Raw genomic sequence first — 24,206 nt, forward strand, 5'->3', positions numbered from 1 at the left:
GTTAGCTTCAAATCCATGCGAAACACATGATGTAGCTTCAAATCAATGCGATGTATAATGTTTAGCTTCATATCCATGCGAAACAAATGATTTATCTTCAAATACTTGCGTTATAAGTGATATAGATTCAAATGCTGGCGAAATAAACGAGTTACCTTCAAATCCATGCGAAACACTTGATATAGCTTCAAATCAATGCGATGTATAATGTTTAGCTTCAAATCCATGCGAAACAAATGATTTATCTTCAAATACTTGCGATATAAATGATATAGCTTCAAATGCTGGCGAAACGAACGAGTTAGCTTCAACTCCATGCGAAACACATGATGTAGCTTCAAATCAATGCGATGTAGAAGGTTTGGCTTCAGATCCATGCGAAACAAATGATTAAGCTTCAAATACTTGCAATATAAGTGATATAGCTTCAAATGCTGGCGAAACGAACGAGTTAGCTTCAAATCCATGCGAAACACATGATGTAGCTTCAATTCAATGCGATGTAGAAAGTTTGGATTCAGATCCATGCGAAACAAATGATTTAGCTTCAAATATTTGCGATATAAGTGATATAGCTTCAAATGCTGGCGAAATAACCGAGATAGCTTCAAATGCATGCGAAAGACATGATGTAGCTTCAATTCAATGCGATGTAGAAGGTTTGGCTTCAGATCCAAGCGAAACAAATTATTTAGCTTCAGATACTTGCGATATAAGTGATATAGCTTCAAATGCTGGTGAAATAAACGAGTTGGCTTCAAATCCATGCGAAACACATGTTGTAGCATCAAATCAATGCGATGTAGAAGGATTAGCTTCAAATCCATGCGAAACAAATGATTTAGCTTCAAATACTTGCGATATAAGTGATATGGTTTCAAAAAATGGCGAAATAATCGAGTTGGCTTCAAATCCATGCGAAACACATGTTGTAGCATCAAATCAATGCGATGTATAAGGTTTAGCTTCAAATCCAAGCAAAACATATGATTTAGATTCAAATACTTGCGATATAAGTTGTCTAGCATCAAATGCTGGCGTAGTAATCGAGTTAGCTACAAATCCATGCGAAACATATGATGTAGCTTCAAATCAATGTGATGTAGCTGGTTTAGATTCAAATCCATGCGAAACAAATGATTTAGCTTCAAATACTTGCGATATAAGTGATATAGCTTCAAATGCTGGCGAAACAAACGAGTTAGCTACAAATCCATGCGAAACACATGATGTAGCTTCAAATCAATGCGATGTATAATGTTTAGCTTCAAATCCATGCGAAACAAATGATTTATCTTCAAATACTTGCGATATAAGTGATATAGATTCAAATGCTGGCGAAATAAACGAGTTACCTTCAAATCCATGCGAAACACTTGATATAGCTTCAAATCAATGCGATGTAGAAGGTTTAGCTTCAAATCCATGTGAAACAAATGATTTAGCTTCAAATACTTGCGATGTAAATGATACAGCTTCAAATGCTGGCGAAACGAACGAGTTAGCTTCAAATCCATACGAAACACATGATGTAGCTTCAAATCAATGCGATGTAGAAGGTTTGGCTTCAGATCCATGCGAAACAAATGATTTAGCTTCAAATACTTGCGATATAAGTGATATAGCTTCAAATGCTGGCGAAATAACCGAGTTAGCTTCAAATCCATGCGAAACACATGATGTAGCTTCAAATCAATGCTATGTTGAAGGTTCTGCTTCAAATCCACGCGAAACAAATGATTTAGCTTCAAATACTTGCGATATAAGTGATATAGTTTCAAATGCTGGGGAAATAACCGAGTTAGCATCAAATCCATGCGAAACATATGCTGTAGCTTCAAATCAATGCGATGTATAAGGTTTAGCTTCAAACCCAAGCGAAACAAATTATTTAGCTTCAGATCCTTGCGATATAAGTGATATAGCTTCAAATGCTGGTGAAATAAACGAGTTGGCTTCAAATCCATGCGAAACACATGTTGTAGAATCAAATCAATGCGATGTAGAAGGATTAGCTTCAAATCCATGCGAAACAAATGATTTAGCTTCAAATACTTGCGATATAAGTGATATGGTTTCAAAAAATGGCGAAATAATCGAGTTGGCTTCAAATCCATGCGAAACACATGTTGTAGCATCAAATCAATGCGATGTATAAGGTTTAGCTTCAAATCCAAGCAAAACAAATGATTTAGATTCAAATACTTGCGATATAAGTTGTCTAGCATCAAATGCTGGCGTAGTAATCGAGTTAGCTACAAATCCATGCGAAACATATGATGTAGCTTCAAATCAATGTGATGTAGCTGGTTTAGATTCAAATCCATGCGAAACAAATGATTTAGCTTCAAATACTTGCGATATAAGTGATTTAGCTTCAAATGCTGGCGAAACAAACGAGTTAGCTACAAATCCATGCGAAACACATGATGTAGCTTCAAATCAATGCGATGTATAATGTTTAGCTTCAAATCCATGCGAAACAAATGATTTATCTTCAAATACTTGCGATATAAGTGATATAGATTCAAATGCTGTGCGAAATAAACGAGTTACCTTCAAATACATGCGAAACACTTGATATAGCTTCAAATCAATGCGATGTAGAAGGTTTAGCTTCAAATCCATGTGAAACAAATGATTTAGCTTCAAATACTTGCGATATAAATGATACAGCTTCAAATGCTGGCGAAACGAACGAGTTAGCTTCAAATCCATACGAAACACATGATGTAGCTTCAAATCAATGCGATGTAGATTGTTTAGCTTCAAATCCACGCGAAACAAATGATTTAGCTTCAAATACTTGCGATATAAGTGATATAGCTTCAAATGCTGGCGAAATAACCGAGTTAGCTTCAAATCCATGCGAAACACATGATGTAGCTTCAAATCAATGCTATGTTGAAGGTTCTGCTTCAAATCCACGCGAAACAAATGATTTAGCTTCAAATACTTGCGATATAAGTGATATAGTTTCAAATGCTGGGGAAATAACCGAGTTAGCATCAAATCCATGCGAAACATATGCTGTAGCTTCAAATCAATGCGATGTATAAGGTTTAGCTTCAAATCCATGCGAAACAAATGATTTAGCTTCAAGTACTTGCGATATAAGTGATATAGCATCAAATGCTGGCGAATTAAATGAGTTGCATTCAAATCCGTGCGAAACACATGATATAGCTTCAAATCAATGCGATGTAGAAGGCTTAGCTTCAAATCCATGCGAGACAAATGATTTTGCTTCAAATACTTGCGGTATAAGTAATATAGCAACAAATTCTGGCGAAATAATCGAGTTAGCTTTCAAATCCAAGCGAAGCACATGATGTAGCTTCAAATTAATGTGACGTAGAAGGTGTAGCTTCAAATCCAGGCGAAACAAATGATTTAGCCTCAAATACTTGTCAAACAAACGAGTTAGCTTCAAATCCATGCGAAACACATGATGTAGGTTCAAATCAATGCGATGTAGAAATATTAGCTTCAAATAAAAGCGAAACACATGATGTAGCTTCAAATCAATGCGATGTTGAAGGTTTAGCTTCAAATCCAAGCGAATCAGATGATTTAGCTTCAAATACTTGCGATATAAGTGATATTGCTCCAAATGCATGCGAAATAATCAAGATAGCTTCAAATCCATGCGAAACACATGATATATCTTCATATCAATGCGATGTAGATTGTTTAGCTTCAAATCCACGCGAAACAAATGTTTTAGCTTCAAATACTTGCGATATAAGTGATATAGTTTCAAATATAGGCGAAATAACCGAGTTAGCTTCAAATCCATGCGAAACATATGCTGTAGCTTCAAATCAATGCGATGTATAAGGTTTAGCTTCAAACCCAAGCGAAACAAATTATTTAGCTTAAAATACTTGCGATATAAGTGATATTGCTTCAAATGCAGGCGAAATAATCGAGATAGCTTCAAATCCATGCGAAACACATGATATATCTTCATATCAATGCGATGTAGATTGTTTAGCTTCAAATCCATGCGAAACAAATGATTTAGCTTTGAAATACTTGCGATATAAGTGATATAGCTACAAATTCTGGCGAAATAATCGAGTTAGCTTCAACTCCATGCGAAACCAATGATGTAGCTTCAAATCAATGCGATGTTGAAGGTTTAGCTTCAAATCCAAGCGTATCAAATGATTTAGCTTCAAATACTTGCGATATAAGTGATATAGCTTCAAATGCAGGCGAAACAAACGCGTTAGCTTCAAATCCATGCGAAACACATGATGTAGCTTCAAATCAAAGCAATGTGTAAGGTTTATCTTCAAATCAATGCGATGTATAAGGTTTAGCTTCAAATCAATGTGAAACAAATGATTTAGCTTCAAATACTTGCGATATAAGTGATATAGCTTCAAATGCTGGCGAAGTAATCGAGTTAGCTTCAAATTCATGCGAAACACATGATGTAGCTTCAAATCAATGCGATGTAGATTGTTTAGCTTCAAATCCATGCGAAACGAAAGATTTAGCTTCAAATACTTGCGATATAAGTGATATAGCTTCAAATGAATGCGAAACATACGCGTTAGTTTCAAATCCATGTGAAACACATGATGTAGCTTCAAATCAATGCGATGTAGAAGGATTGGCTTCAAATCCAGGCGAAACAAATGATTTAACTTCAAATACTTGCCAAACAAACGAGTTAGCTTCAAATCCATGCGAAACACATGATTTAGCTTCAAATACTTGCGATATAAGTGATATTGCTTCAAATGCAGGCGAAACGAACGAGTTAGCTTCAAATCCATGCGAAACACATGATGTAGCTTCAAATCAATGCGATGTATAATGTTTAGCTTCAAATCCATGCGAAACAAATGATTTATCTTCAAATACTTGCGGTATAAGTGATATAGATTCAAATGCTGGAGAAATAAACGAGTTACCTTCAAATCCATGCGAAACACTTGATATAGCTTCAAATCAATGCGATGTGGAAGGTTTAGCTTCAAATCCATGTGAAACAAATGATTTAGCTTCAAATACTTGCGATATAAATGATATAGCTTCAAATGCTGGCGAAACGAACGAGTTAGCTTCAAATCCATGCGAACCACATGATGTAGCTTCAAATCAATGCGATGTAGAAGGCTTGGCTTCAGATCCATCCGAAACAAATGATTTAGCTTCAAATACTTGCGATATAAGTGATATAGCTCAAATGCTTGCGAAATAACCGAGTTAGCTTCAAATCCATGCGAAACACATGATGCAGCTTCAAATGTATAAGGTTTAAGTATCAAATTCATGCGAAACAAATGATTTAGCTTCAAATACTTGCGACGTAAGTGATATAGCTTCAAATGCTGGCGAAACAAACGAGTTAGCTACAAATCCATGCGAAACATATGATGTAGTTTCAAATCAATGCGATGTAGCTGGTTTAGATTCAAATCCATGCGAAACAAATGATTTAGATTCAAATACTTGCGATATAAGTGATATTGCTTCAAATGCAGGCGAAATAATCGAGATAGCTTCAAATCCATGCGAAACACATGATATACCTTCATATCAATGCGATGTAGATTGTTTAGCTTCAAATCCATGTGAAACACATGATGTAGCTTCAAATCAATGCGATGTAGCTGGTTTAGATTCAAATCCATGCGAAACAAATGATTTAGCTTCAAATACTTGCGATATAAGTGATATTGCTTCAAATGCAGGCGATATAATCGAGATAGCTACAAATCCATGCGAAACACATGATATACCTTCATATCAATGCGATGTAGAAGGATTAGCTTCAAATCCATGCGAAACAAATGATTTAGCTTCAAATACTTGCGATATAAGTGATATAGTTTCAAAAAATGGCTAAATAATCGAGTTAGCTTCAAATCCATGCGAAACATATGATGTAGTTTCAAATCAATGCGATGTAGCTGTTTTAGATTCGAATCCATGCGAAACAAATGATTTAGCTTCAAAAACTTGCGATATAAGTGATATAGCTTCAAATGCTGTCGAAGTAAACGAGTTACCTTCTAATCCATGCGAAACAGATGATGTAGCTTCAAATCAATGCGATGTAGAAGGATTAGCTTCAAATCCAAGCGAAACGTATGATTTGGATTCAAATACTTGCGATATAAGTTGTCTAGCATCAAATGGTGGCGAAGTAATCGAGTTAGCTTCAAATTCATGCGAAACACATGATGTAGCTTCAAATCAATGCGATGTAGATTGTTTAGCTTCAAATCCATGCGAAACAAAAGATTTAGCTCCAAATACTTGCGATATAAGTGATATAGCTTCAAATGAAGGCGAAACATACGCGTTAGCTTCAAATCCATGCGAAACACATGATGTAGCTTCAAATCAATGCGATGTAGAAGGAATAGCTTCAAATCCAGGCTTAACAAATGATTTAGCTACAAATACTTGTCAAACAAACGAGTTAGCTTCAAATCCATGCGAAACACATGATTTAGCTTCAAATACTTGCGATATAAGTGATATTGCTTCAAATGCAGGCGAAACGAACGAGTTAGCTTCAAATCCATGCGAAACACATGATGTAGCTTCAAATCAATGCGATGTATAATGTTTAGCTTCAAATCCATGCGAAACAAATGATTTATCTTCAAATACTTGCGATATAAATGATATAGCTTCAAATGCTGGCGAAACGAACGAGTTAGCTTCAACTCCATGCGAAACACATGATGTAGCTTCAAATCAATGCGATGTAGAAGGTTTGGCTTCAGATCCATGCGAAACAAATGATTAAGCTTCAAATACTTGCGATATAAGTGATATAGCTTCAAATGCTGGCGAAACGAACGAGTTAGCTTCAAATCCATGCGAAACACATGATGTAGCTTCAATTCAATGCGATGTAGAAAGTTTGGATTCAGATCCATGCGAAACAAATGATTTAGCTTCAAATATTTGCGATATAAGTGATATAGCTTCAAATGCTGGCGAAATAACCGAGATAGCTTCAAATGCATGCGAAAGACATGATGTAGCGTCAAATCAATGCGATGTATAATGTTTAGCTTCAAATCCATGCGACACAAATGATTTATTTTCAAATACTTGCGATATAAGTGATATTGCTTCAAATGCAGGCGAAATAATTGAGATAGCTTCAAATCCATGCGAAACACATGATATACCTTCATATCAATGCGATGTAGATTATTTAGCTTCAAATCCATGTGAAACACATGATGTAGCTTCAATTCAATGCGATGTAGAAGGTTTGGCTTCAGATCCAAGCGAAACAAATTATTTAGCTTCAGATACTTGCGATATAAGTGATATAGCTTCAAATGCTGGTGAAATAAACGAGTTGGCTTCAAATCCATGCGAAACACATGTTGTAGCATCAAATCAATGCGATGTAGAAGGATTAGCTTCAAATCCATGCGAAACAAATGATTTAGCTTCAAATACTTGCGATATAAGTGATATGGTTTCAAAAAATGGCGAAATAATCGAGTTGGCTTCAAATCCATGCGAAACACATGTTGTTGCATCAAATCAATGCGATGTATAAGGATTAGCTTCAAATCCAAGCAAAACATATGATTTAGATTCAAATACTTGCGATATAAGTTGTCTAGCATCAAATGCTGGCGTAGTAATCGAGTTAGCTACAAATTCATGCGAAACATATGATGTAGCTTCAAATCAATGTGATGTAGCTGGTTTAGATTCAAATCCATGCGAAACAAATGATTTAGCTTCAAATACTTGCGATATAAGTGATATAGCTTCAAATGCTGGCGAAACAAACGAGTTAGCTACAAATCCATGCGAAACACATGATGTAGCTTCAAATCAATGCGATGTATAATGTTTAGCTACAAATCCATGCGAAACAAATGATTTATCTTCAAATACTTGCGATATAAGTGATATAGATTCAAATGCTGGCGAAATAAACGAGTTACCTTCAAATCCATGCGAAACACTTGATATAGCTTCAAATCAATGCGATGTAGAAGGTTTAGCTTCAAATCCATGTGAAACAAATGATTTAGCTTCAAATACTTGCGATATAAATGATACAGCTTCAAATGCTGGCGAAACGATCGAGTTAGCTTCAAATCCATACGAAACACATGATGTAGCTTCAAATCAATGCGATGTAGAAGGTTTGGCTTCAGATCAATGCGAAACAAATGATTTAGCTTCAAATACTTGCGATATAAGTGATATAGCTTCAAATGCTGGCGAAATAACCGAGTTAGCTTCAAATCCATGCGAAACACATGATGTAGCTTCAAATCAATGCTATGTTGAAGGTTCTGCTTCAAATCCACGCGAAACAAATGATTTAGCTTCAAATACTTGCGATATAAGTGATATAGTTTCAAATGCTGGGGAAATAACCGAGTTAGCATCAAATCCATGCGAAACATATGCTGTAGCTTCAAATCAATGCGATGTATAAGGTTTAGCTTCAAACCCAAGCGAAACAAATTATTTAGCTTCAGATACTTGCGATATAAGTGATATAGCTTCAAATGCTGGTGAAATAAACGAGTTGGCTTCAAATCCATGCGAAACACATGTTGTAGCATCAAATCAATGCGATGTAGAAGGGTTAGCTTCAAATCCATGCGAAACAAATGATTTAGCTTCAAATACTTGCGATATAAGTGATATGGTTTCAAAAAATGGCGAAATAACCGAGATAGCTTCAAATGCATGCGAAAGACATGATGTAGCTTCAATTCAATGCGATGTAGAAGGTTTGGCTTCAGATCCAAGCGAAACAAATTATTTAGCTTCAGATACTTGCGATATAAGTGATATAGCTTCAAATGCTGGTGAAATAAACGAGTTGGCTTCAAATCCATGCGAAACACATGTTGTAGCATCAAATCAATGCGATGTAGAAGGATTAGCTTCAAATCCATGCGAAACAAATGATTTAGCTTCAAATACTTGCGATATAAGTGATATGGTTTCAAAAAATGGCGAAATAATCGAGTTGGCTTCAAATCCATGCGAAACACATGTTGTAGCATCAAATCAATGCGATGTATAAGGTTTAGCTTCAAATCCAAGCAAAACATATGATTTAGATTCAAATACTTGCGATATAAGTTGTCTAGCATCAAATGCTGGCGTAGTAATCGAGTTAGCTACAAATCCATGCGAAACATATGATGTAGCTTCAAATCAATGTGATGTAGCTGGTTTAGATTCAAATCCATGCGAAACAAATGATTTAGTTTCAAATACTTGCGATATAAGTGATATAGCTTCAAATGCTGGCGAAATAAACGAGTTGGCTTCAAATCCATGCGAAACACATGTTGTAGCATCAAATCAATGCGATGTAGATTGCTTAGCTTCAAATCCACGCGGAACAAACGATTTAGCTTCAGATACTTGCAATATATGTGATATAGATTCAAATGCTGGCGAAATAGTCGAGTTGGCTTCAAATCCATGCGGAATACATGATGTAGCTTCAAATCAATGCAATGTGTAAGGTTTTGCTTCAAATCAATGCGATGTATAAGGTTTAGATTCAAATCCATGCGAAACAAATGATTTAGCTTCAAGTACTTGCGATATAAGTGATATAGCATCAAATGCTGGCGAATTAAATGAGTTACATTCAAATCCGTGCGAAACACATGATGTAGCTTCAAATCAATGCGATGTAGAAGGTTTGGCTTCAGATCCATGCGAAACAAATGATTTAGCTTCAATAACTTGCGATATAAGTGATATAGCTTCAAATGCTGGCGAAATAAACGAGTTAGTTTCAAATCCATGCGGAACACATGATGTAGGTTCAAATCAATGCGATGTAGAAAGATTAGCATCAAATCCATGCGAAACAAATGATGTAGCTTCAAATCAATGCGATGTAGATTATTTAGCTTCAAATCCATGCGAAACAAATGATTTAGCTTCAAATACTTGCGATATAAGTAATATAGCATCAAATTCTGGCGAAATAATAGAGTTAGCTTCAAATCCAAGCGAAGCACATGATGTAGCTTCAAATTAATGTGACGTAGAAGGTGTAGCTTCAAATCCAGGCGAAACAAATGATTTAGCCTCAAATACTTGCCAAACAAACGAGTTAGCTTCAAATCCAGGCGAATCAAATGATTTAGCCTCAAATACTTGTCAAACAAACGAGTTAGCTTCAAATCCATGCGAAACACATGATGTAGGTTCAAATCAATGCGATGTAGAAATATTAGCTTCAAATAAAAGCGAAACACATGATGTAGCTTCAAATCAATGCGATGTAGAAAGATTAGCTTCAAATCCATGCGAAACACATGATGTAGCTTGAAATCAATGCGATGTAGTTTGTTTAGCTTCAAATCCAAGCAAAACAAATGATTTAGCTTCAAATACTTGCGATATAAGTGATATAGTTTCAAATTCTTTCGAAATAATGGAGTTAGCTTCAAATCCATGCGAGACACATGATGTAGCTTCAAATTAATGTGACGTAGAAGGTGTAGCTTCAAATCCAGGCGAAACAAATGATTTCGCTTCAATTACTTGCGATATAAGTGATAAAGCTTCAAATGCAGGCGAAACAAACGCGTTAGCTTCAAATCCATGCGAAACACATGAAATAGCTTCAAATCAATGCGGTGTAGAAGATTTAGCTTCAAATCCATGCGAGACAAATTATTTAGCTTCAAATTCTTGCGATATAAGTAATATAGCTTCGAATGCTGGCGAAATAATCGAGTTAGCTTCAAATCCAAGCGAGGCACATGATGTAGCTTCGGATCAATGCGATGTAGAAGGTTTAGCCTCAAATCCAGGCGAAACAAATGATTTAGATTCAAATACTTGTCAAACAAACGAGTTAGCTTCAAATCCATGCGAAACACATGATGTAGCTTCAAATCCATGCGAAACAAATGATTTAGCTTCAATAACTTGCGATATAAGTGATATAGCTTCAAATGCTGGCGAAATAAACGAGTTAGCTTCAAATCCATGCGGAACACATGATGTAGGTTCAAATCAATGCGATGTAGAAAGATTAGCATCAAATCCATGCGAAACAAATGATGTAGCTTCAAATCAATGCGATGTAGATTATTTAGCTTCAAATCCATGCGAAACAAATGATTTAGCTTCAAATACTTGCGATATAAGTAATATAGCATCAAATTCTGGCGAAATAAAAGAGTTAGCTTCAAATCCAAGCGAAGCACATGATGTAGCTTCAAATTAATGTGACGTAGAAGGTGTAGCTTCAAATCCAGGCGAAACAAATGATTTAGCCTCGAATACTTGCCAAACAAACGAGTTCGCTTCAAATCCAGGCGAAACAAATGATTTAGCCTCAAATACTTGTCAAACAAACGAGTTAGCTTCAAATCCATGCGAAACACATGATGTAGGTTCAAATTAATGCGATGTAGAAATATTAGCTTCAAATAAAAGCGAAACACATGATGTAGCTTCAAATCAATGCGATGTAGAAAGATTAGCTTCAAATCCATGCGAAACACATGATGTAGCTTGAAATCAATGCGATGTAGTTTGTTTAGCTTCAAATCCAAGCAAAACAAATGATTTAGCTTCAAATACTTGCGATATAAGTGATATAGTTTCAAATTCTTTCGAAATAATGGAGTTAGCTTCAAATCCATGCGAGACACATGATGTAGCTTCAAATTAATGTGACGTAGAAGGTGTAGCTTCAAATCCATGCGAAACAAATGATTTCGCTTCAATTACTTGCGATATAAGTGATATAGCTTCAAATGCAGGCGAAACAAACGCGTTAGCTTCAAATCCATGCGAAACACATGAAATAGCTTCAAATCAATGCGGTGTAGAAGATTTAGCTTCAAATCCATGCGAAACAAATGATTTAGCTTCAAATACTTGCGATGTAAGTGATATAGCTTCAAATGCTGGCGAAATAAACGAGTTAGCTTCAAATCCATGCGAAACACATGATGTAGGTTCAAATCAATGCGTGTAGAAAGATTAGCATCAAATCCATGCGAAACACATGATTTAGCTTAAAATACTTGCGATATAAGTAATATAGCTTCAAATGCTGGCGAAATAATCGAGTTAGCTTCAAATCCAAGCGAAGAACATGATATAGCTTCAAATCAATGCGATGTATAAGGTTTAGCTTCAAATCCATGCGAAAGAAATGATTTAGCTTCAATTTCTTGCGATATATGTGATATAGCTTCATATGCTGACGAAATAAACGTGTTAGCTTCAAATCCATGCGGAACACATGATGTAGCTTCAGATCAATGCGATGTAGAAGGTTTAGCTTCAAATCCATGCGCGACAAATTATTTAGCTTCAAATACTTGCGATATAAGTGATATAGCTTCAAATGCTGGCGAAATAAACGAGTTACCTTCAAATCCATGCGAAACACATGATATAGCTTCAAATCAATGCGATGTAGAAGATTTAGCTTCAAATCCATGCGAAACAAATGATTTAGCTTCAAATACTTGCGATATAAGTGATATAGCTTCAAGTGATGGCGAAATAAACGAGATAGCCTCAAATCCATGCGAAACACATGATGTAGGTTCAAATCAATGCGATGTAGATTGTTTAGCTTCAAGTCAATGCGAAACAGATCATTTAGCTTCAATTCAATGCGATGTAGATTATTTAGCTTCAAATCCTTGCGAAACAAATGATTTAGCTTCAAATACTTGCGATATAAGTAATATAGCTTCAAATTCTGGCGAAATAATCGAGTTAGCTTCAAATCCATGCGAGACACATGATGTAGCTTCAAACCAATGCGATGTAGAAGGTTTAGCTTCAAATTCCTGCGAAACAAATGATTTAGCTTCAAATACTTGCGATATAAGTGATATCGTTTAAAATTATTGCGAAATAATCGATTTAGCTTCAAATCCGTGCGAGACACATGATGTAGCTTCAAATCAATGCGATGTAGAAGGTTTAGCTTCAAATCCATGCGAAACACATTATGTAGCTTCAAATCAATGCGATGTAGATTGCTTAGCTTCAAATCCAGGCGAAACGAATGATTTAGCTTCAAATACTTGCGATATAAGTGAGATAGCTTCAAATGCAGGCGAAACAAACGCGTTAGCTTCAAATCCAAGCGAAACACATGATGTAGCTTCAAATCAATGCGATGTAGAAGGTTTAGCTTCAAATCTATGCGAAACAAATGATTAAGCTTCAAATACGAGCGATATAAGTGATATAGCTTCAAATGCTGGCGAAATAATCGAGATAGCTTGAAATCCTTGCGAAACACACGATGTAGCTTCAAATCAATGCGATGTAGAAGGTTTAGCTTCAAATCCCTGCGAAACAAATGATTTAGCTTCAATTACTTGCGATATAAGTGATATAGCTTCAAATGCTGGCGAAATAAACCAGTTAGCTTCAAATCCATGCGAAACACATGATGTAGCTTCAAATCAATGCGATGTAGAAGGTTTAGTTTCAAATCCATGCGAAACAAATGATTTTGTTTCAAATACTTTGCGATATAAGTGATATAGCTTCAAGTGCATGGCGAAATAAACAAGTTAGCTTCAAATCCATGCGAAACACATGATGTAGGTCCAAATCAATGCGATGTAGAAAGATTAGCTTCAAATCCATGCGAAACACATGATGTAGCTGCAAATCAATGCGATGTAGATTGTTTAGCTTCAAATCCATGCGAAACAAATGATTTAGCTTCAAATCAATGCGATGTAGATTATTTAGCTTCAAATCCATGCGAAACAAATGATTTAGCTTCAAATACTTGCGATATAAGAAATATAGCTTCAAATGTTGGCGAAATGATCGAGTTAGCTGCAAATCCAAGCGAAGCACATGATGTAGCTTAAAATCAATGCGATGTAGAAGGGTTTGCTTCAAATCCAGTCGAATAAAATGATTTAGCTTCAAATACTTGTCATACAAACGAGTTAGCTTTAAATCCATGCGAAACACATGATGTAGCTTCAAATCAAGGCGATATAGAAAGATTAGCTTCAAATCCATGCGAAACACATGATGTAGCTTCAAATCAATGCGATGTAGATTGCTTAGTTTCAAATCCATGCGAAACGAATGATTTAGCTTCAAAAACTTGCGATATAAGTGAGATAGCTTCAAATGCAGGCGAAATAAACGAGTTAGCATCAAATCCATTCGAAACACATGATGTAGCTTCAAATCAATGCGATGTAGAATGTTTAGCTTGAAATCCATGCGAAACAAATGATTTATCTTCAAATACTTGCGATATAAGTGATAGAGCTTCAAATGCTGGCGAAATAAACGAGTTAGCTTCAAATCCATGCGAAACACATGATGTAGCTTCAAATCAATGCGATGTAGAAGGTTTAGCTTCATATCCCTGCGAAACAAATGATTTGGCTTCAAATTCTTGCGAAGTAAGTAATATCGTTTCAAATTATTGCGAAATAATCGAGTTAGCTTCAAATCCAAGCGAGACACATGATGCAGCTTCAAATCAATGCGATGTAGATTGCTTAGCTTCAAATCTCTGCGAAACAAATGATTTGGCTTCAAATACTTGCGATGTAAGTGATATCGTTTCAAATTATTGCGAAATAATCGAGTTAGCTTCAAATCCAAGCGAGACACATGATGTGGCTTCAAATCAAATCGATGTAGAAGGTTAAGCTTCAAATCCAGGCGAAACAAATAATTTAGCTTCAAATACATGTCAAACAAACGAGTTAGCTTCAAATCCATGCGAACACACATGATGTAGCTTCAAATCATTGCGATGTAGAAAGATTAGCTTCAAATCCATGCGAAACACATGATGTAGCTTCAAATCAATGCGATGTATAAGGTTTAGCTTCAAATCCACGCGAAACGAATGATTTAGCTTCAATTACTTGCGATATAAGTATAATAGCTTCAAATGCTGGCGAAATAATCGAGTTAGCTTCAAATCCAAGCGAAGCACATGATGTAGCTTCAAATCAATGCGATGTAGAAGGTTTAGCTTCAAATCCAGGCGAAACAAATGATTTAGCTTCAAATAAATGTCAAACAAACGAGTTAGCTTCAAATCCAAGCGAAACACACGATGTAGCTTCAAATCAATGCGATGTAGATTGCTTAGCTTCAAATCCATGCGAAACGGATGATTTAGCTGCAAATACTTGCGATATAAGTGAAATAGCTTCAAATGCAGGCGAAATAAACGAGTTAACTTCAAATCCATGCGAAACACATGATGTAGGTTCAAATCAATGCGATGTAGAAAGATTAGCATCAAATCCATGCGAAACACATGATGTAGCTTCAAATCAATGCGATGTAGATTGCTTAGCTTCAAATCCATGCGAAACGAATGATTTAGCTTCAAATACTTGCGATATAAGTGAGATAGCTTCAAATGCAGGCGAAATAAACGAGTTAGCTTCAAATCCATGCGAAACACATGATGTAGCTTCAAATCAAAGCGATGTAGAAGGTTTTGCTTCAAATCCATGCGAAACACATGATGTAGCTTCAAATCAAAGCGATGTAGAAGGTTTTGCTTCAAATCCATGCGAAACACATGATGTAGTTTCAAATCAATGCGACGTAGATTGTTTAGCTTCAAATCCATGCGAAACAAATGATTTAGCTTCAAATACTTGCGATATAAGTGATATAGCTTCAAATGCTGGCGAAATAAACGAGTTACCTGCAAATCCATGCGAAACACATGATGTAGCTTCAAATCAATGCGATGTAGAAGGTTTAGCTTCAAATCCATGCGAAACAAATGAATAAGCTTCACATACGAGCGATATAAGTGATATAGCTTCAAATGCTGGCGAAATAATCGAGATAGCTTGAAATCCTTGCCAAACAGACGATGTAGCTTCAAATCAATGCGATGTAGAAGGTTTAGCTTCAAATCCAGGCGAAACAAATGATTTAGCTTCAAATACATGTCAAACAAACGAGTTAGCTTCAAATCCATGCGAACACACATGATGTAGCTTCAAATCATTGCGATGTAGAAAGATTAGCATCAAACCCATGCGAAACACATGATGTAGCTTCAAATCAATGCGATGTAGATTGCTTAGCTTCAAAACCATACGAAACGAATGATTTAGCTTCTAATACATCGGATATAAGTGAGATAGCTTCAAATGCAGGCGAAACAAACGCGTTAGCTTCAAATCAAAGCGAAACACATGATGTAGCTTCAAATCAATGCGATGTAGAAGGTTTAGCTTCAAATCTATGCGAAACAAATGATTAAGCTTCAAATAGGAGCGATATAAGTGATATAGCTTCAAATGCTGGCGAAATAATCGAGATAGCTTGAAATCCTGGCGAAACACACGATGTAGCTTCAAATCAATGCGATGTAGAAGGTTTAGCTTCAAATCCCTGCGAAACAAATGATTTAGCTTCAATTACTTGCGATATAAGTGATATAGCTTCAAATGCTGGCGAAATAAACGAGTTAGCTTCAAATCCACGCGAAACACATGATGTAGGTTCAAATCAATGCGATGTAGAAAGATTAGCATCAAATCCATGCGAAACACATGATGTAGCTTAAAATCAATGCGATGTAGAAGGGTTTGCTTCAAATCCAGTCGAATAAAATGATTTAGCTTCAAATACTTGTCATACAAACGAGTTAGCTTCAAATCCATGCGAAACACATGATGTAGCTTCAAATCAAGGCGATATAGAAAGATTAGCTTCAAATCCATGCGAAACACATGATGTAGCTTCAAATCAATGCGATGTAGATTGCTTAGTTTCAAATCCATGCGAAACGAATGATTTAGCTTCAAAAACTTGCGATATAAGTGAGATAGCTTCAAATGCAGGCGAAATAAACGAGTTAGCATCAAATCCATTCGAAACACATGATGTAGCTTCAAATCAATGCGATGTAGAATGTTTAGCTTGAAATCCATGCGAAACAAATGATTTATCTTCAAATACTTGCGATATAAGTGATAGAGCTTCAAATGCTGGCGAAATAAACGAGTTAGCTTCAAATCCATGCGAAACACATGATGTAGCTTCAAATCAATGCGATGTAGAAGGTTTAGCTTCATATCCCTGCGAAACAAATGATTTGGCTTCAAATACTTGCGATGTAAGTGATATCGTTTCAAATTATTGCGAAATAATTGAGTTAGCTTCAAATCCAAGCGAGACACATGATGTAGCTTCAAATCAATGCGATGTAGAAGGTTTATCTTCAAATCCATGCGAAACAAATGATTTAGCTTCAATTACTTGCGATATAAGTGATATAGCTTCAAATGCGGGCGAAACAAACGCGTTAGCTTCAAATCCAAGCAAAACACATGATGTAGCTTCAAATCAATGCGATGTAGATTGCTTAGCTTCAAATCCCTGCGAAACAAATGATTTGGCTTCAAATACTTGCGATGTAAGTGATATCGTTTCAAATTATTGCGAAATAATCGAGTTAGCTTCAAATCCAAGCGAGACACATGATGTGGCTTCAAATCAAATCGATGTAGAAGGTTTAGCTTCAAATCCAGGCGAAACAAATAATTTAGCATCAAATACATGTCAAACAATCGAGTTAGCTTCAAATCCATGCGAACACACATGATGTAGCTTCAAATCATTGCGATGTAGAAAGATTAGCTTCAAATCCATGCGAAACACATGATGTAGCTTCAAATCAATGCGATGTATAAGGTTTAGCTTCAAATCCACGCGAAACGAATGATTTAGCTTCAATTACTTGCGATATAAGTGATATAGCTTCAAATGCTGGCGAAATAAACGAGTTAACTTCAAATCCATGCGAAACACATGATGTAGGTTCAAATCAATGCGATATAGAAAGATTAGCTTCAAATCCATGCGAAACACATGATGTAGCTTCAAATCAATGCGATGTAGAAGATTTAGCTTCAAATCCATGCGAAACAAATGATTTAGCTTCAAATACTTGCGATAAAAGTGATATAGCTTCGAATGCTGGCGAAATGAACGAGTTAGCTTCAAATCCCTGCGAAACACATGATGTAGGTTCAAATTAATGCGATGTAGATTATTTAGCTTCAAATCTATGCGAAACAAATGAATAAGCTTCACATACGAGCGATATAAGTGATATAGCTTCAAATGCTGGCGAAATAATCGAGATAGCTTGAAATCCTTGCCAAACAGACGATGTAGCTTCAAATCAATGCGATGTAGAAGGTTTAGCTTCAAATCCAGGCGAAACAAATGATTTAGCTTCAAATACATGTCAAACAAACGAGTTAGCTTCAAATCCATGCGAACACACATGATGTAGCTTCAAATCATTGCGATGTAGAAAGATTAGCATCAAACCCATGCGAAACACATGATGTAGCTTCAAATCAATGCGATGTAGATTGCTTAGCTTCAAATCCATACGAAACGAATGATTTAGCTTCTAATACATCGGATATAAGTGAGATAGCTTCAAATGCAGGCGAAACAAACGCGTTAGCTTCAAATCGAAGCGAAACACATGATGTAGCTTCAAATCAATGCGATGTAGAAGGTTTAGCTTCAAATCCATGCGAAACGAATGATTTAGCTTCAATTACTTGCGATATAAGTGATATAGCTTCAAATGCTGGCGAAATAAACGAGTTAGCTTCAAATCCATGCGAAATACATGATGTAGGTTCAAATCAATGCGATGTAGAAAGATTAGCATCAAATCCATGCGAAACACATGATGTAGCTTCAAATCAATGCGATGTAGATTGCTTAGCTTCAAATCCATGCGAAACGAATGATTTAGCTTCAAATACTTGCCATATAAGTGAGATAGCTACAAATGCAGGCGAAACAAACGCGTTAGCTTCAAATCCAAGCGAAACACATGATGTAGCTTCAAATCAATGCGATGTAGAAGGTTTAGCTTCAAACCCATGCGAAACAAATGATTAAGCTTCAAATACGAGCGATATAAGTGATATAGCTTCAAATGCTGGCGAAATAAACGAGTTAACTACAAATCCATGCGAAACACAAGATGTAGGTTCAAATCAATGCGATGTAGAAAGATTAGCATCAAATCCATGCGAGACACATGATATAGCTTCAAATCAATGCGATGTATAAGGTTTAGCTTCAAATCCATGCGAAACAAATGATTTAGCTTCAATTATTTGCTATATAAGTGATATAGCTTCAAATGCTGGCGAAACGAACGAGTTATCTTCACATCAATGCGAAACACATGATATACCTTCATATCAATGCGATGTAGATTGTTTAGATTCAAATCCATGCGAAACAAATGATTTAGCTTCAATTACTTGCGATATAAGTGATATAGCTTCAAATGCAGGCGAAACAAACGCGTTAGCATCAAATCCATGCGAAACACATGATGTAGCTTCAAATCAATGAGATGTAGAAGGTTTAGCTTCAAATCCATGCGAAACAAATGATTTAGCTTCAAATACTTGCGATATAAGTGATATAGCTTCAAATGCTGGCGAAATAAAAGACGTAGCTTCAAATCCATGCGAAACGCATGATGAAGCTTCAAATCAATGCGATGTAGAAAGATTAGCATCAAATCCATGCGAAACATATGATGTAGCTTCAAATCAATGCGATGTAGAAAGATTAGCATCAAATCCATGCGAAACACATGATGTAGCTTCAAATCAATGCGATGTAGATTGTTTAGCTTCAAATCCATGCGAAACAAATGATTTAGCTTCAAATACTTGCGATATAAGAGATATAGCTTCAAATGATGGTGAAATAAACGAGTTACCTTCAAATCCATGCGAGACACATGATATAGCTTCAAATCAATGCGATGTATAAGGTTTAGCTTCAAATCCATGCGAAACAAATGATTTAGCTTCAATTACTTGCGATATAAGTGATATAGCTTCAAATGCTGGCGAAACGAACGAGTTAGCTTCAATTCAATGCGAAACACATGATATACCTTCATATCAATGCGATGTAGATTGTTTAGATTCAAGTCCATGCGAAACAAATGATTTAGCTTCAATTACTTGCGATATAAGTGATATAGCTTCAAATGCAAGCGAAACAAACGCGTTAGCATCAAATCCATGCGAAACACATGATGTAGCTTCAAATCAATGAGATGTAGAAGGTTTAGCTTCAAATCCATGCGAAACAAATGATTTAGCTTCAAATACTTGCGATATAAGTGATATAGCTTCAAATGCTGACGAAATAAAAGATGTAGCTTCAAATCCATGCGAAACACATGATGAAGCTTCAAATCAATGCGATGTAGAAAGATTAGCATCAAATCCATGCGAAACATATGATGTAGCTTCAAATCAATGCGATGTAGATTATTTAGCTTCAAATCCATGCGAAACAAATGATTTAGCTTCAAATACTTGCGATATAAGTGATATAGCTTCAAATGCCGGCGAAATAAACGAGTCACCTTCAAATCCATGCGAAACATATGATGTAGCTTCAAATCAATGCGATGTAGATTGTTTAGCTTCAAATCCATGCGAAACAAATGATTTAGCTTCAATTACTTGCGATATAAGTGATATAGCTTCAAGTGCTGGCGAAATAACCGAGTTAGCTTCAAATCCATGCGAAACACAGGATGTAGGTTCAAATCAATGCGACGTAGATTGTTTAGCTTCAAATCCATGCGAAACAAATGATTAAGCTACAAATACTTGCGATGTAAGTGATATAGCTTCAAATGCTGGCGAAATAAACGAGTTACCTTCAAATCCATGCGAAACATATGATGTAGCTTCAAATCAATGCGATGTAGAGTGTTTAGCTTCAAATCCATGCGAAACAAATGATTTAGCTTCAAATACTTGCGATATAAGTGATTTAGCTTCAAATGCTGGCGAAATAAACAAGTTACCTTCAAATCCATGCGAAACACATGATGTAGCTTCTAATCAATGCGATGTAGATTATTTAGCTTCAAATCCATGCGAGACAAATTATTTAGCTTCAAATACTTGCGATATAAATAATATAGCTTCTAGTGCTGGCGAAATAACCGAGTTAGCTTCAAATCCATGCGAAACACAGGATGTAGGTTCAAATCAATGCGATGTAGAAAGATTAGCATCAAATCCATGCCAAACACATGATGTAGCTTCAAATCAATGCGATGTAGTTTGTTTAGCTTCAAATCCATGCGAAACAAATGATTTAGCTTCAATTACTAGCGATATAAATGATATAGCTTCAAATGCTGGCGAAATAAACGAGTTAGCTTCAAATCCATGCGAAACACGTGATGTAGGTTCAAATCAATGCGATGTAGAAAGATTAGCTTCAAATCCATGCGAAACACATGATGTAGGTTCAAATCAATGCGATGTAGAAAAATTAGCATCAAATCCATGCGAAACACATGATGTAGCTTCAAATACTTGCGATATAAGTGATATAGTTTCAAATGCTGGCGAAATAAACGAGTTAGCTTCAAATCCATGCGAAACACATGATGTAGGTTCAAATCAATGCGATGTAGAAAGATTAGCTTCAAATCTATGCGAAACACATGATGTAGCTTCAAATCAATGCGATGTAGAAGGATTAGCTACAAATCCATGCGAAACAAATGATTTAGCTTCAATTACTTGCCATATACGTGATATAGCTGCAAATGCAGGCGAAACGAACGAGTTAGCTTCAAATCAATGCGAAACACATAATGTAGCTTCAAATCAATGAGATGTAGGAGGTATAGCTTCAAATCCATGCGAAACAAATGATTTAGCTTCAAATACGAGCGATATAAGTGATATAGCTTCAAATGCTGGCGAAATAAACGAGTTACATTCAAATCCATGCGATTCACATGAGATAGCTTCAAATCAATGCAATGTAGAAGATTTAGCTTCAAATCTATGCGACACAAATGATTTAGCTTCAAATACGAGCGATATAAGTGATATAGCTTCAAATGCTGGGGCGAATTAATCGAGTTAGCTTCAAATCCATGCGAGACAGATGATGTAGCTTCAAATCAATGCGATGTAGAAAGTATAGCTTCAAATTCCTGCGAAACAAATGATTTAGCTTCAAATACTTGCGATATAAGTGATATAGCTTCAAATGCTGTCGAAATAAACGAGTTACCTTCAAATCCATGCGAAACACATGATATAGCTTCAAATCAATGCGATGTATAAGGTTTAGCTTCAAATCCATGCGAAACAAATGATTTTGCTTCAATTACTTGCGATATAAGTGATATGGCTTCATATGCTGGCGAAATAAACGAGTTAGCTTCAATCCATGCGAAACACATGATGTAGGATCAAATCAATGCGATGTAGAAAGATTAGCATCAAATCCATGCGAAACACATGATGTAGCTTCAAATCAATGCGATGTAGAAGGTTTAGCTTCATATCCATGCGAAACACATGATGTAGCTTCAAATAAATTCGATGTAGAAGGTTTAGCCTCAAATCAATGCGATACAAATGATTTTGCATCAAATACGAGCGATATAAGTGACATAGCTTCAAATGCTGGCGAAATAATCGAGATAGCTTGAAATCCATGCGAAACACATGATGTAGCTTCAACTCAATGCGATGTACATTATTTAGCTTCAAATCCATGCGAGACAAATTATTTAGCTTCAGTTACTTGCGATATAAGTGATATAGCTTCAAGTGCTGGCGAAATAACCGAGTTAGCTTCAAATCCATGCGAAACACAGGATGTAGGTTCAAATCAATGCGACGTAGATTGTTTAGCTTCAAATCCATGCGAAACAAATGATTAAGCTACAAATACTTGCGATGTAAGTGATATAGCTTCAAATGCTGGCGAAATAAACGAGTTACCTTCAAATCCATGCGAAACATATGATGTAGCTTCAAATCAATGCGATGTAGAGTGTTTAGCTTCAAATCCATGCGAAACAAATGATTTAGCTTCAAATACTTGCGATATAAGTGATTTAGCTTCAAATGCTGGCGAAATAAACAAGTTACCTTCAAATCCATGCGAAACACATGATGTAGCTTCTAATCAATGCGATGTAGATTATTTAGCTTCAAATCCATGCGAGACAAATTATTTAGCTTCAAATACTTGCGATATAAATAATATAGCTTCTAGTGCTGGCGAAATAACCGAGTTAGCTTCAAATCCATGCGAAACACAGGATGTAGGTTCAAATCAATGCGATGTAGAAAGATTAGCATCAAATCCATGCCAAACACATGATGTAGCTTCAAATCAATGCGATGTAGTTTGTTTAGCTTCAAATCCATGCGAAACAAATGATTTAGCTTCAATTACTAGCGATATAAATGATATAGCTTCAAATGCTGGCGAAATAAACGAGTTAGCTTCAAATCCATGCGAAACACGTGATGTAGGTTCAAATCAATGCGATGTAGAAAGATTAGCTTCAAATCCATGCGAAACACATGATGTAGGTTCAAATCAATGCGATGTAGAAAAATTAGCATCAAATCCATGCGAAACACATGATGTAGCTTCAAATACTTGCGATATAAGTGATATAGTTTCAAATGCTGGCGAAATAAACGAGTTAGCTTCAAATCCATGCGAAACACATGATGTAGGTTCAAATCAATGCGATGTAGAAAGATTAGCTTCAAATCTATGCGAAACACATGATGTAGCTTCAAATCAATGCGATGTAGAAGGATTAGCTACAAATCCATGCGAAACAAATGATTTAGCTTCAATTACTTGCCATATACGTGATATAGCTGCAAATGCAGGCGAAACGAACGAGTTAGCTTCAAATCAATGCGAAACACATAATGTAGCTTCAAATCAATGAGATGTAGGAGGTATAGCTTCAAATCCATGCGAAACAAATGATTTAGCTTCAAATACGAGCGATATAAGTGATATAGCTTCAAATGCTGGCGAAATAAACGAGTTACATTCAAATCCATGCGATTCACATGAGATAGCTTCAAATCAATGCAATGTAGAAGATTTAGCTTCAAATCTATGCGACACAAATGATTTAGCTTCAAATACGAGCGATATAAGTGATATAGCTTCAAATGCTGGGGCGAATTAATCGAGTTAGCTTCAAATCCATGCGAGACAGATGATGTAGCTTCAAATCAATGCGATGTAGAAAGTATAGCTTCAAATTCCTGCGAAACAAATGATTTAGCTTCAAATACTTGCGATATAAGTGATATAGCTTCAAATGCTGTCGAAAT

This window comes from Megalopta genalis, chromosome 12, assembly GCF_051020955.1.
Source record: "Megalopta genalis isolate 19385.01 chromosome 12, iyMegGena1_principal, whole genome shotgun sequence".
In the NCBI taxonomy this organism is placed as follows: Eukaryota; Metazoa; Arthropoda; class Insecta; order Hymenoptera; family Halictidae; genus Megalopta; species Megalopta genalis.